The following is a 15,285-nucleotide window of genomic DNA, read 5'->3' as shown; positions in this document are numbered from 1 at the left end:
TATATTTGCATTCCTAAAACAGGAATATGATGGATCCCTTGAACTTTCCAAATTCACCTTCTTCTTTAGTTCCTCTGACATTTTAAAAAAAGATTTATTTATTTATGCATACACAACTGGGGTACAAGCCAGAGGTGCAGGGGCAGTGAGTAGGAGTAGACAGAGTGGGGAGCAGAACAGGTCGACTGATGAAGTACACTGCTGAGGGGAACAGTGAGCGGGTCAGGAGAAGTCTGCAGTGCCATGTGGGTCACCTCCGGGGCAGGGATTGAACTCATGCTGAAGTGGCTTTGTCTTCTTAGTGCTGTACTTTAACCCACTGCGTCACAAGGCATTTTTATCCTTTCTACGTTTGTCTGGTTTTCCTGCCTCTAACCTATTCCCTGCCCTCTTTCAGGTCTTTGAATTCATATGGTGAGAATCTAAAAGTTCTGGAACAATGCAAAAATTAGCTTTAGGGGGCTTCTGTCAGGACAGCTGCATTTATCTGGGCAAGCATCCCAACCTAGGAGTTTACATCCATCAGAATTAAAACTTCCTAACCTTTGCGCTCTTATAATACCTTTTTAACTCTTCTGCCCTCGTGTTTGCATTACTCACAGAGAGGAAAGCTTATTGAGAGTAATGTGCACTTTTAAAATATCTAGAAGGATGCAGGGTATGTTGCATGCATCGCAAATACAGAAAGAACAAAAACTGAGATTTATACATACAAGAAACAAAGCAATGTTAGGTCTTGTTCTAAATCATTAAAATAACTTCAGACTAGGCCTGCCCAAGTGGTGCAATGGGTTAAAGAACAGCACTGTGAAGCTATCTACAGCCACTGCAACATGAGTTCCATCTCCAACCAGGAAGGTGACCCATATGGCACAGCAGACCTCCCCTGTCCCGCCCGCTGCTCCCCTCAGCAATGTACTTCATCCATCTGCCTGCTCTGCTCCCCACTGTGTCTCTGGTGAATCCTCTTACCCCCGACACCTCTGGCTTAGTTCTTGGGTTCTTGTACTTTAGTTCTTGGGTTCATAAGTAAAAAAATCTTTAAAAAAAAACCCAAAAACTTCAGACTGTAATTTAGTCCCTAAGATTATTATAATTAAAATAGATTTTGAAAAACTGCTTGCTTGTAAACACAAAGACACAAACACACAAAAATATCAAGCTCTTTTTACTCTCCTTCACCTCCACCTACACAAGTTTACTGCTTCATCTATGGAGTGCCTATGATTGTCACCCCTAAAAGGAAACTAATGCACAGAGAACTTCAGTGGAGTTCAGAGAATGGGAAGAATCTTAGCTACAATACCTAAAATTAGAAGTTGCTCTTGAAAATCTGTCCCAGAAATAAAAGAAATCAGAGGACTCTACTTGATTGAATTCAAGTGACACTGTTTTAAGCACAAACTGCAGAAGTGAGAGACATTGGTACCTCTTAGATACAATAACAATGTCCCAGAATGGTTTATTATTAAAACTACTCAAAATTCCTTTTAAAGGAAAGAAGTGCTTTTCTTTTCTACCCTCTACTAAGAGCAATCTTTTTCCATCTGATACAAATTATGGCTCAAGTTTCATGAAACAAGGCTCTAGAAAGATATCTTTTACTCTGCCTGCACTGGGCGTCAAACCACAATGAGGATGGTTGTTATAGAATTTTAGAATTATAGGAAGGAAAAGTTGGAAGAAATAAATGGAAGAGCAGAACTTTAGAGTAACATAGAGCTAATTCATGTCAATTATTCATGTGGAAATATTGTTGGTGAAACATAGACAAGAACACATAGAAATGAATCCAGAGGAAGGAAAGGAATCCTAAAGGTTAGGAAGAGAAGTTAACTCACATGAATGATGATATTACAGAAAAGATCAGGTTTAATCACATCATCTCTGAAAGCTAAGTGACTAAGTTTTCACCTTAACCAAAGACAAAGGTTTTAATTATCCAAAATCTCTTTATAGGGTTCCACTTAAATGTTTCTATGCCTATTTCTACTTTGAAAGGAAAACTCTGGAATGTCTAGGAAAAAAATGATGATGTATAGAAAATTTAAACAGATAATTTCTGAGGGAAATATATGAAGAATATGAAGATAACTGCCATTGAAAAGAAAAAAAAATCCCTCTTGATAAAACAGATATTGTGTAACCTTGTTACAGTCATTCCTAGAAATCACAACTACACTTAATAGACCAAAATCTAGAAACCAAGACATTTGAAGACAGAAAACTCAACATTTTCAGATAGAAAATAAGGTGAACAAAGCATAATCTAATGTAACTAGTACACTCTACTTGGGGGATGGAAGTAAGGATAATCAAAGAAGCACACATTTGAATTCTTTTTATAGGAGAAGATATCAGGAGAATGTATCCTGGAAAAAAAAAGTTATTATAAAATACTAGTAAGTGTCTCTCCTTGGTGAAAATAAAGAAGGTCTGATTCACAGGAATAATTGCATTGCACCACCCTTGAAAGGACAATTTGATCAAATACCTGAACGAGTTGGTTGTAAAAAATTATGGACATATTTTTTTTTGAACTTTCTAAAAACGCTTCCAATACCAATCACACGCAGGGGTCATCTGTCAAATAATTATTAAACTTGGAAGGTGAGAGCAGGTGGGCTGGAAAGCTACAGTCCCAAGCGCTGCACCACAGAGCCATCCATTTGAGGCACAATCTGGTTCCCGCCATGTATTAATGAGGTGGGGGTTGGGGGAGGGGAATAAAAAGAAAAGAAAAAGAATAGGCAGTCAAGTCATCCCGTTTGCAGATGATGAAGTGTGGGGAGACCACACTAAGGAGGGGAGTCACATCTTTTATCTTCACGGGAAGCCTTCCCTCTTGAGCAGCATTTCAGTCGTGTTACGCAATACTTGGGGCTTTTCAATTCCTTTTGACAGATTTGCTTTTTCTTTAATAGTACATTGGATTTGTATAATGCTTTTTGCCTTAAAAGCATGAAGTACTTTCCATGGGTTTTATTTCATTTATCCTCATTAAAAAAAAAAGAAGAAAAAAGCAAAACTATTTTAAAGTTATTCTTTAGAGAAGTTCAGAGAAGCGAATCAGTCCAGCTTGGTCACAGGTAATACGTGTAAGCTAGTTAACTCCTTCCCAGGGAATGGACTGAGTGGCCACGGAGGGGTGAACGCCTATTGGCAAGCGTTCCAGCCAGTGCTCTCCTCCTTTAAGGCTTCTTACTCCAGGCTAGGAATTGGCAAAGTCTGGTCTGTATGTCAAATTTGGACAGCGGCCAATATATCAACTGGTCGCATAAAAAGTCTTTGTTGTTTCGTTTGCATTTTTTAAATGTTTAGGGGAAGCATTTTTTAAAAGCATTAGTTACTTTTGTAACATATGAAAATTACAAAATTCAGATTTCAATATCCCATGGTTTTATGATGTAGCCATATTCGTTTTTTTATTTCCTGTCTCTGGTGGGTTTTCTATCACAGTAGCTGTGGCAGGCATAGTATGACCCACAAATCCTAAAATATGTCATATTTTGCTGCTTACATGAAGCTAACCCAGGGATTTTCCCCTCTTCTTCCCTCCCTCCCTTCCTTCCTTCTTTCATTCCTTTTTCCCTCCCTCTCTTTCTCTCTCTTCCCTTCCTTCCTTTCTCCCATGCTTCCTTCCTTCAACAGTTGACCCTTTCATTCAAAAAACTTTTAAATAGCAAACTGGAGCTCCACATTCAAGGCTCTTTCTACCACACGCTCCTCCCTACAATGTAGCTGGAAGCTTGTCCCAGAGTTTCAGTTTCAAAATGATGAAACAGCGGCATCAGGACTGAGTCTCCCTCTCTCTTTAACCAAACAGAATATATGAGTGAGAACACCTAGTGCCTGACACCTCTACTCAGCAATGGTTGGTTACTTTGCAGATATTTCCGTTTGTATTGTACTGTGAGCTCCTCATGATAGAAACAAGTCTTATAATCTTTCCAGTCCCAGTTCCTAGCAGTTAATAAGACTTAATATATGTTAATGAGTTCAAAGAATGAATGAGTTAATGCCCAAATCCAGTCAACACTGAGGACAGATGCGATACTCTCTACCCATATTCTTATCTATTGTACAAGCATCTTTGTCCTTTTGTAGTGTTCCCTGAACTCACAAGAATTAATGGAAAAGAGTAAATGCAAAACGTCCTTTCTCTTAAAAAAAAAAAGTGTAGAGGGCCCTCCCTGGAGGCACAGTGGGTTGGAGCACAACACTGAGAAGCTTAAGCAACTTCTGTGCATGAGTTCTATTCCCACCTGCCCAGAGGAGATCCACATGGTGTGGCAGAACTCTCTTGGCCCGCCCGCTGCTCCCCTCAGCAGTGTACTTTGTTCTGCTCCCCACTCTGTCTCTGGTGGATCCTCTCACCCTCCACATCTCTGGCCTGTACCCCAGTTCTGTATGAATAAATAAATAAATCTTTAAAAAAAAAAGTGGAGAATTTCTTCTACAGCAAAAATGATACATACAACTCAAAGAGATGGTGATGATATTTAAGAAGTATTAGTAAATGAATTCCCAATAGTCAACACTGGATAGTTTCACAGTGACAGAGAACAATAGGAAATAGGGTGGGAAAATCTGTCCTGGAGGAAAATTAGAGCCAGTCTGAAACCAACCCAGTAATCATGCTTTCTTATAAATTAAGTCAGTGATTTTTTTTCAACTATAGTTATTAATTTAATACAGCAGAAATTCAACAAAACCATTATCATGGTCTGTTTGCATGTTATCATGCATGTTTTATATGTATGGGTACATACATGTATGTGTCTAGATAACATGTATGTGTTTTGTGTGTGTGTGTGTATGTGTGTGTGTGTGTGTTCTTCCCTTGGTCTCGATACCCAGTAGAAAATGTTAAGCTACACCAACATAAGCCAAATATAACCCTGCTTCTACGCTCACCCTGTCTACTTTTTCATGGTTAGAGTCAACCAAATCCAGAAGGCAAAATATAATTGAAGGTGAGAGTCAGCTCTCTGCTCAGTTTAGCTGCATTTCTTATGGATTAGCAGATCCATGAGATATAAAATGAACAAGAATTGATTCTATCCTTTATGATGATGGCTTTGCTGCTGCAGCAAAGAAGATAAATGGTGACTTCAGTCTATGATTAACCCCAAATGAACTGTCTCAGTTAGTGCCCAGGCAAGCAAAGAAAACCTGCTCAGAAAATTTACAGAGCATAAGGGGACTTTTACAGAGAAGCATTCAGAGAACCTCCAGGGGACACTGAGGCACTAAGAGACCAGCAGCAAGCAGAAGCTATTGCTGTCCTGAGCCTAAGAGGCAGTGGGGGAATAGTCCCAGAGGACTCTAGGACTGGAGAACTGTGGTTGTAGTCTCCTCCTGGGAGCTGTTTTGAAATATGGAGAGCTTGCACAAAGCAGGGTGAAATAGTGGGGAGGATACCCTAGATTCCCTTTTTGCCCATCCTTTGATCTCCTACCAGCGCTTCTTATTAGCTGATTCCAACCAGAAGCCAAAAGAATCTTGCTCATACAGTTGATGGAGGTCATTGAGGTTTCTCCTCTCTCCACAGTCCAGGTGAATATCAATGCAGAGGATGTGGAGAATAGTAGATAAGGGTGCATTTTTGGAAAATGATTACCATATGAGCCACAGTATGAAATAACTATCTCCATCTTCCTTGTCTCCTGTATCCAATCAGCCATATGCCTCTTTCTACTTCTCTTCTGGATACTTCTATAAAATCCAAGTAAAGTAAAACAACTTAATAAGCAATTGGATTTGCAGAGCTATAAGGAAAGTGCCAGAAAATGGTTGACTATCCATCCGAACATACTTTCTCCCAGGGTGCACAGGAAGTCTCTTGGGTAGTAGAAATAATACTTTAAATCTTTCAGACTTTGTGTTGCCATTTAGATAACTGAAATAATTTAATGTCCCCTAATAAAGAACATTCTAGTCTGAATTTTCTCCTTAACATGTCCCTTGGTCGTAGCAAATTCCTTAGGATGATGACTTCAGGGATTAGTAAACCTCAGAGTTTTAGGAGATGAACTCTGTACAAGAGAATAAAGAATAGTATTGAACTTTAAACAGAACCAATGGGTTTGGGTCCTTGATCCTTCACTTTTAGTCCTTGATCTTGATCTTATGCAAGGCCTTTCACCTGTATTACCTTTAGTTTCATCATTTGTAAAATGATGGAGTTGAATGGCATAAATTCTGAGGTTCTTTTCAGCTCTGAGATTCTGTGACTCTGTGCTTCTGCTTCAACTCAAGCCACTGAAAGTGTTGCACTGCAGAAAGAATATATTATAAACTTAATAGTGCCTGGTATGGGACATGAAGGGAGAGATCCAATACTGAGAATCAATACACACTAACACAGAACAGGAGATGGAAAGTGCTGGGTACTTTCAATCAAAGGCTAATGCACAGCAGACTTCTTGGCCAAGACTTCTTGGCCAAAGACTGAAAGAAAAATGAGACACGGGAGGGGAGGAATGGGATGGTTATCAAGATAAGCCTCCCTTTAAACATAGCTATTAAGGGAAGAAAGAAATAACTCATAAATCATGGCAACTTTTAGTTTTTCTTCTTTGGAGTGTTGCAGGTTACTGTTAGCTGTTAACTAGAAATTGGCACATTGCTGCCTAGACCCTCTGTATAGTTCTGATATTCAATATCTAAGTAAAACAGGCTTGGTCCATCACATGGCCTAACCTTACCTAGGAATTCCGAACTGCATAGTATAAACTTAGTTGTGTGGTTTAGCTCTGGTTTCTCCTGCTGCCCCTTACAGCAGCTATGGGGATAATTTGTAGGAATTGTGTCTTTGAAGCAGCTTTGAGAACTGTGGATAGGAATTGTACACTAGGGAATCCAGAGTCAATTTAGTAATAGGGAAAACACCCATGTGTGGTGATCAAAAATGATACCCTCTGGGCCCTCCCTGGTGGCACAGCCAGTTAAAGCACAGCACTAAGATGCTAAAGCCACTTCAGCAGGAGTTAGATCCCCACCCTGGAGGTGACCTACATGGCGTGGCAGACCTCTCCTGGCCCGCCCGCTGGTCCCCTCAGCAGTGTATTTTGTCAGTCAGCCTGTTCTGCTCCCCACTCATCTCTGGTAAATCCTCTCACCACCCCTGCACCTCTCACCTGTACCCCAGTTCTGTATGCATAAATAAATAAATCTTTTTAAAAAAATGATAACTCTCTGCCCTAGTACGATTGTGTGTTGCATGGCCAACATACTATAGGACAATGGCATTGAAAAGGAATTCTTATTCTGGTTATCTAACTAATTTATTTGGGGTCTTTTTGTGACTGGGTACTAAACAAACTTTTAATAATTTCATAATCATTTATGAAGACTGTCTCCTATTCTCTACAATGAAGTAAAAATAAAGGGCATTAATAATTCATACCATATGTTTATAATCCATCTACAGAGATAAACATATATAAACATATAGACTATTTCCTCTCTCTATTAGATGGACATGCTGAGACCCAAGTGGTGACTACATTCTGTCACCTGATATGTAGGAAGCAGTAGGTAGCTGGGGGTCTATAGATGTGTAGATTTGGATAATGACCTGTGACAATTTCTTCTCCTTGTTACTGTTCCCTTAATAACCCCCTGCACTAGGAGAGAAGACTGTGAGCTATTCTGTTTTTTCACTCACTAAAGAAACTGAAGCCCATGAATTGTCTCAATGAAGACACTACTCAATAAAAAAAAATCTAGAAGCAATCCTTGAGAGAGGGAAAAGTAAATAGCTAGTGTTTTTCTTGCCTGGAGGGAAAGCCAGAAAAGAAAAAAAGAAACTTTTCCCAGTTCACAGAAATCACTACTGGAGAATGCAGCATAATCCCAAGCACTTGACCTTTTGCAGGCCCTCTCCCAAATGTGCTTGCAATCTGGAGTTGCTATCACTGCAGACTAGCAGCGCCCACCTCTCCTCTCAGGCAGCTTTGTGCTTCAGAAGGAGTCATTCAGATTCCTTTGAAGAGTGATAAGTAAACATTGTTTAATTCCAGCCCTTGCCCTCAGTGGTGACTTTTTCTCCTATTGAGTGTTTCTTTGGGAAACTAGGTCAGAAACAGTACACAAACCTGATACTAGTCTGTGTTAGAAGATGTACGTGGTATTGTTTTGTTTAGTTGTGAAAACTGCCCAGGGCAGAAAGGTGCTTCTTCATAATTTAGTCTCTGAATGACTCAAATTATGACTTTTCAATTCATTACCTTAGGAACAGACATTACTTACAAAAGCACACTGTAAGGTTTTGCTTTGTTTTTGTTTTGTTCTTCTCAAAGATTTGACATCAGCTTTTACTCACTAGATTTTCAAACTTTACCAGAGATGCCAAATAATAAAGCAATTATAGCAAAATGAATTTACAGTTTTGTTTAAAAAAAATGGAATAAAATATCCCTTCCTCTCTCTTTTGTGAGCACTGGAAATATCTTCTGATATTGTCTATCTGGAAGGATGAGCTGTATACTTATCTTTTTTTTTTTAAGATTTATTTATTTATGCATACAGAACTCAGGTATAGGCCAGAGATGCAGAGGTGGTGAGAGGATTCACCTGAGCCAGCATGGGGAGTAGAATAGGCAGATTGAATAGATAGCAGATAGAATAGGACTGCTGAGCGGTCCAGATAGAAGGTTTGCGGAACCATGTGGGTCACCCCCTTGGTCGGCATCAAACTTGTGCTGAAACAACTGCAGCTAACTTGTTAACGCCACCAGGAAGGGCTCCAGCTGTATACTTATATTAAAAGTATTTGTAAGCTAATAATAAAAGCCAGCCTTATTCATTTATTTTTATAGTTCATATACATTGCTCTGGTGCTTTTTTTCCTGAATTTATGGGAGATTTTTACATATTTTTGCTAATCCTGATCTAGCTATATGAGACTTATTGAGAAAGATAAGATTATGGGAAGTCAAGTAATCATAGTCAATACTGGGTGGGGAGGAGGAAAAGAGAGGAGTGAAAAGGAGAAGAAGAAGGTAGAACATGAGGAAGAAGAGACAGAGGAGAGAATGGGATTAGGATTTCCCAGCAGTCTCCAACTTTTCTGACATTTTTCCAGATAAATTTATATCTCTTTCTCCTCCTTTTCTTCTGGCCACTCATTCCAATATTGCAGCCTGCCAAAATCATTTAGTTTTTTCCTTCTTTGGCTTTGTCTAAAAGTCCTTTCTTCCTAAATTCTCAGTGCTGTACTCTTATGAAATGACCCCGTCTCAACATAAAATCCTACAGAATTTGATTTTTACTTTTGTAACAAACCCTATTTATATTCTGTTTTGTACAGTACTTATTTGTAAGGTCCTTGGAAGCTTGCAGATCTATATAGTTCATCTATTTTATATGCAGACCACTGAGAATAGGGTCTGGTCCAAATCTGAAGCTACAGATCTACTTGTTAAATGAATCAAAATCAAAGGTAATTTTGATTCCCATATTTGTGTAGGAAAATGTGCAAACTGAACTTTTGTCTAATCTCATTCCCTTACCCAGTGATCAATGTTCAATCTTCTAGTGTTTTTTGACTCTGTTAGACTTTTTCTGCCATTGCTGTAGTGTAAGCTCTCAATTTATTTCACCTGGGACATCTTTCTGCTTCTAGTCACCTCTCACTTCTTACCCACCTCTATGCCTTCCTGTCTACACCCTTTTCATGTACAGTCCTTTTGGTAAAATAATATACCCAAACTCAATATCCAGTGTCTTTCATTATGCTACCACGCTCCTTCATAAGGCAGCCTTATTTCCCGGATTGACTAACAGAACCCTATACACTAGCCTCAATGAACTCTTGACTGGTTCTGGAAGATTTTTAATCCCCTTTTCGGTGTCCTTTTGCTCATGTTATTCTATCCACTTAAAATAGCCACATTTCTTGCCTGCCAACTGCAATTCTTATAATCTCATTTGTCTTTTTATTTAGCACAATAGAATCTTCTATTAATTTTTTTTTATTTTACTCTCCAGCTTGAAATTTTAAGAATTCTTTTTTGTTGTAAATCTCTCTCTCTCTCCCTCTCTGTCTCTACCATTTGGATTCATTTCTAATCAGGAATCCTGTTGATGCATCTTGGTCTAATGCACCTGGCAGAATGCCTCACACATAATTGGTTTCAATAAATATTTGTTTGATTTGAGTCTTTTAAAATTCATTCATACTTATCCATAAAGGGCAAAAGACTCTATCTGGTACTTCTCTAATTCTCAATATCATCTTTCAATTCCATTTTATTTCTCACTCTCAGAATTTAAATGTCACTTTCCAATTTCCCAGAGAAAATGAACATCTGTTTTCTGTTCCTTTGCTTTATATCTTCAGTTCCTTTCTCTGCCACTTTAAATTTTCCTTTCATTTTCCCTCTTTCAGTTTTACCCACAACTCATAGCAAACCAGTGCATCCCTAGAATGTCAGGCATTGCTCAGATGATCTCAAAACTTCTGTTAGTTCCATTAGGCAATGGTTTAGCAAGTTTCATAACTTGAGAGTCCAAGTTTAGCAAATATAACACTTGTGGTTCTCAGTCTTATTTTTTTTTAATTATTTATGCATATAAGAACTAGGGTATAGGCCAGTGATGTGTGTGTGGTGGGGAGGCATAAAAGGACTCACCAGAGACAGAGTGGGGAGCCGAACAGGCAGATCTGCTGAAATACATTGCTAAGGGGAGCAGCAGGCAAGACCAGAGAGGTTTGGTAATGCCAGTCTTTCTTATTTTTAACTTCATTGTCATAATAAAGCAGTGGAAAGGTCACTGGGCCCCAGGAAGGAAGAGTGCAGTAATTCTCTAGAGACACCTCCACCCTGGGAGGGAATCCTTTAAAGAATGGAGAGCAGAATGTGTCTTGCTACACACCAGAACTACAAAACGGGAAATTCCATGGTCTGGCTGTTCAAGGGTGGGCCTATTGCCCTGTTCCTGGTTGTGTTCAGGCCTTTGGGGGATGTTTCAGATCGTTTTCAAATGTTGCATTAGCAGAGTTGTCAGTTCCCCAGAATATCTTAAAGGTTGTATGTCAGTGTAATTTCGCCAGAATATGAATTGAATGATACAATTTTGGAAAACTTATCTGCTGTAAAATTTTAACTTTTATCGGAAAATCTGGAAGGTGGTAGACAGATGAAAGTGTAAGGATTAGAAAAAATGAAAGCTGATCCCGAGGAATATCCTTTTGAAATACTTCCCAACAGTAACTAGAAATGAGTAAGGAAATGAGAGGACCAACAGTGATTTGAGCCATATTTCTATGCAGAAAATATGTAACAGTATCTACAGTTAAAAATGAGAATTAAAAACAAATAAAAATAAAACACTCATTTGATGAATATAGATATTTGCAGAAATAATAGGAGATATCTCCATTGCTGTCCATGTGTCATATGTATAATTATAACTATCGTTTATGGCATATGATAAAATCATACATTATCATGTTATTATTAGTCAGAGTAATCTGTGCTCAGGATTCCATTATGAGTCATGAGTAGTTACCTTGGTAAGGAAATCTCCTAGCAATAAAGCAGGTAACAAGCAATATCTCCTTTCCTCACACTTTGAGCCCATTTCTAATCCATAGGATATGTTAACTAGCACAGAGCAGAATGACACAGCCAAGAGATAAGAAACTGGGGTTTCTTTGACATACAGTTATGTTCTCAATGCTTCTGGTGCACTGCAAAAGAATTTTGTTTTCTTTCATCTATGAAGTATAGTGTATTTGTTTTACAAATCTTATTACCATCCTTACCAGAAATACAGGAGACACCTATTTTTATTTCTCATATCTGGAAGGAGAGGCTAACAGACATGGCGGATTAGAGCTAGAAAGCCATTATATGTGCCAAGCACAAGTGGCTTTGAGTCTTCCACGGTCATTGAGTATACAAGAGACCTGGAGAAAGTTTACATTTCTTCATTGCGAACATGAACATACACTTAGTCACTATCTGAATACGTAGTTTTGAAGATTCAGTGAGATGCATGTATTTCTATGTGCATGAATAAGGACACACGCTCACAAATATTCACTGTATACACTGGCACAAGATGAAAAGTAAATGTGACTACTATTTTTATCATTATGAAGCACTTCAATATCAGAACCATCTACCCGACACATCCCACTTGGTGGGCTGGAGCCACGTTCTAGGTTCCACCAGTACTTTCTAGCCTTCCATGAAAACCGGACCATGATTTGTTGGCCTTTGATAACCTCCAAGTATGTTTATATTGTGGCCAAAGGGGTTGGAAAGAAAACTGTGGCCATCCTTGTACTTGATGCTATATTTAAATACAAAGCATTTAGCAGTCCATTTTCTTGCCTTTTGTTTGCAGGAAAAATCAAAACACTCAGCAATGCCTGGCCTGTAGTGAGCACTCAATACATGTCATCATCATCTCCTTTGGTGGTCTATGGTGTAATGCTCAGTCCTGCGGAAGGAGCAGGAATAGCTAAGCTTTATTTTTTTCAGTTTATAGCTATTACTACTACAATGACACAATTATCATACATTTAACCTTGTTTTTGAGAGAAGTTAAAATTTTCAGAGGTGTTTCAAGAATATTCTAGCACCCTTCACTCAGACATGTCAATTATGTAACATTCCCTAACTCCTCTGTAATGTATGTATTTATGTATGTGTGTATATACCACCTTATAAGTGTGTATTTATATGTACATATAGCAAACAAGTATGTTCTTTTTCCACATCATACATTTTTGCATCATACTTTCTCCAGAATATCGGTAATTTCATCTTAATTATCAAATCCAAAATTACTATTCCTATCACTGACTGTATTAAAATGTCGCCAATTTTCCCTAAATATATAATTATGGGTTTTATTTTCTTTGATTCAATATCTGAGCTGAACACTTTGTCTCATTTATTTTCCTGTGTCATTCTTCTCCTGGCTGGGGTTTATCTCCTGGTTCAAAGGTGCTTCTTGAGTGTATAATGCAGAAGTCAAAGGCAGAGTTGTCTTTCTAACAAAGGGCAAAATATTTTTATTAAAGATAGCAGATTACTTTATAATATAAATTTACTTTGATTCTACCACAATCAAAAAAACTTCATTTCCACCTTTCCAGTGAAGATGATTGCAGCTACACAAGTCTTTTTTTTTTTTTTTAAGATTTATTTATTTATTCATACAGAACTGGGGTAAAGGCCAGAGATGCGGAGGGTGAGAGGATTCACCAGAGACAGAGCGGGAAGCAGAACAGGCAGATCGATGAAGTACACTGCTGAGGGGAGCAGTGGGCGGGTCAGGAGAGGTCTGCCACCCCATGTGGTCACTCCGGGGCAGGTGAGGATCGAACTCATGCGGAAGTGGCTTTAGTTTCTCAGTGCAGTGCTTTAACCCGCTGTGCCACCAGGGAGGGCCAGCTACTACAAGTCTTTTAACATGAAAAAGAGAGAAGCTGATTCTGCTTAGCTGGACCTGATTGCATGATGATTGTAAATGGCGTCCCTACTAAGTGCAAGTGTGATACCTAGGTTTAACCCTGAAATGGTTAAGATATCTGGAAAGAACTACTTAATTGCCTAGCTCCATTTATATGAATTATCTAGAAATGGCAAGTCTACAGAGACAAAAGAGCAGATTAGAAGTTGCCTAAGGGCTGAGGCATAGAACTGGTATTGAATAGAGGATCTTCATGGAGTGATGAAGAATGTTTGAAAATTGGATTGTGGACTCTGAAAATTCACTAAAAATCACTGAATTATACGATTCAAACGGTAAATTTTATGCTAAATTTATGTCTAAAAATAAAACTATTGGATGGAAGCAAGGGAGGAGTTGAAGAAGGAACAACTGAAAAACAAACAAACAAACAAAAAAACACCTTGACATAGAAATGCTATCCATAGAGTAAGGTAGATGCATTCCAGGGACAGCACTGTGGATACTGTCTTATCTGCACCCTGTTTTGAGTGGGGAGCCAAGCTTGCAAGTTACCTAAGCTATTTAGGTAGCTAGAAAACATTTCTTCACTGGCAAGTGGAAAGGTATCTTATACCATTGTTTCCTTATATAAAAATACTACATAAACTCATGAGTATAACCTCATGGAACTATGGTAAGAATTAAAGAGAAGGCTCCATAGATGCTTTGGAAACTTTCAAGTTAAAAAGACCCATTCAGATTTGCTAAACTTATCTTTCTGACCAATAACTCTGAAAATTGCTGGAGAGAACACATCTGCCTCCCTATCAGAATAATGCCTTATCAGGGCTCAACTGGAGTGGGGATAGGAGTATCGTGTCCATTTTATTACATAAAAGCTATAAATCTTGAGAACTTTTATGAATCATCAACTTCACAATTACTTTGGTGACTTTATTATTTTTTTTTTCAAGTAAAATTAGGCAAGCTCTCCAAGCATCCTCTGTGTCCTAAATACCTACTTCGTATAAAAAAGCATAAAGAAAACTTCAGTGGTGCAACAAGGCTGTAACACTGGGGGAAATGATTGATTTCACTTGAATGCCACCACCAACAAAAATGTTTAAAAACAGTTTCATGGCTCAACTTTCTCCTTGCTTTTTTTTTTTCTCTTATAGTTGGAATGTATTTTATCGTCTGTCAGTTTTGCCCTATGATATGTCCTCTTAAATTGGATCTGTAAGCCCTTCATAAAGTTTAATAAATCTTCAGCATTTCACCCTAAGGAAATTATATTAAAAACCTTCAAATGTGAAGTTGGGCCCGCAGACACACAGCGCTGGGAATTTTATCACCATAATCAGCGTGTAATGAAAGCCTCTGTCGCTGTTCCTTCCCAATCATAATCTGCCTGTCTTTATGAAAAAAGGGGGGTTTGTCTGGGTTCATCTGCAAGCTTTAATTGGAAGATGTCTTCATTTCATTCCAGCCTACTGGGATAATAACTCAGCCCCGTGTTTAAACACAGGCCCTTGCCGCTGATATTTTTTCATTTAGTAAAGCATGTCTCTTTAAATGATTTAGCAAATCATCATGAATGCCAAGCCAGGGTGATTGGCAGCTCATTGCTGGTGCACCATTTGCATGACATTTGTTCTTCAGCTAAGAAAGCTGCCGCAGGTAAACAAGCAGGCCCTGTACTGACTCCCTTTGAGTCCCTTCCTGTTTATTTTCTCATAATCAAATGACATTTATGGAGAGGCAAATGCAGCTGCACATATATGAGGGAAATGCAATCAGGCTAAACATGATGACTTCATTCAGGTGATATTTTGATTAGCGAAAGGATATTTTTATGACATGGGG

The sequence above is a fragment of the Condylura cristata genome, unplaced genomic scaffold (genome assembly GCF_000260355.1).
Source record: "Condylura cristata isolate star-nosed mole 26May11 unplaced genomic scaffold, ConCri1.0 scaffold00006, whole genome shotgun sequence".
Classification (NCBI taxonomy): domain Eukaryota; kingdom Metazoa; phylum Chordata; class Mammalia; order Eulipotyphla; family Talpidae; genus Condylura; species Condylura cristata.
The sequence above is the reverse complement of the archived record's forward strand: the minus strand, read 5'-3'. Positions refer to the sequence as shown.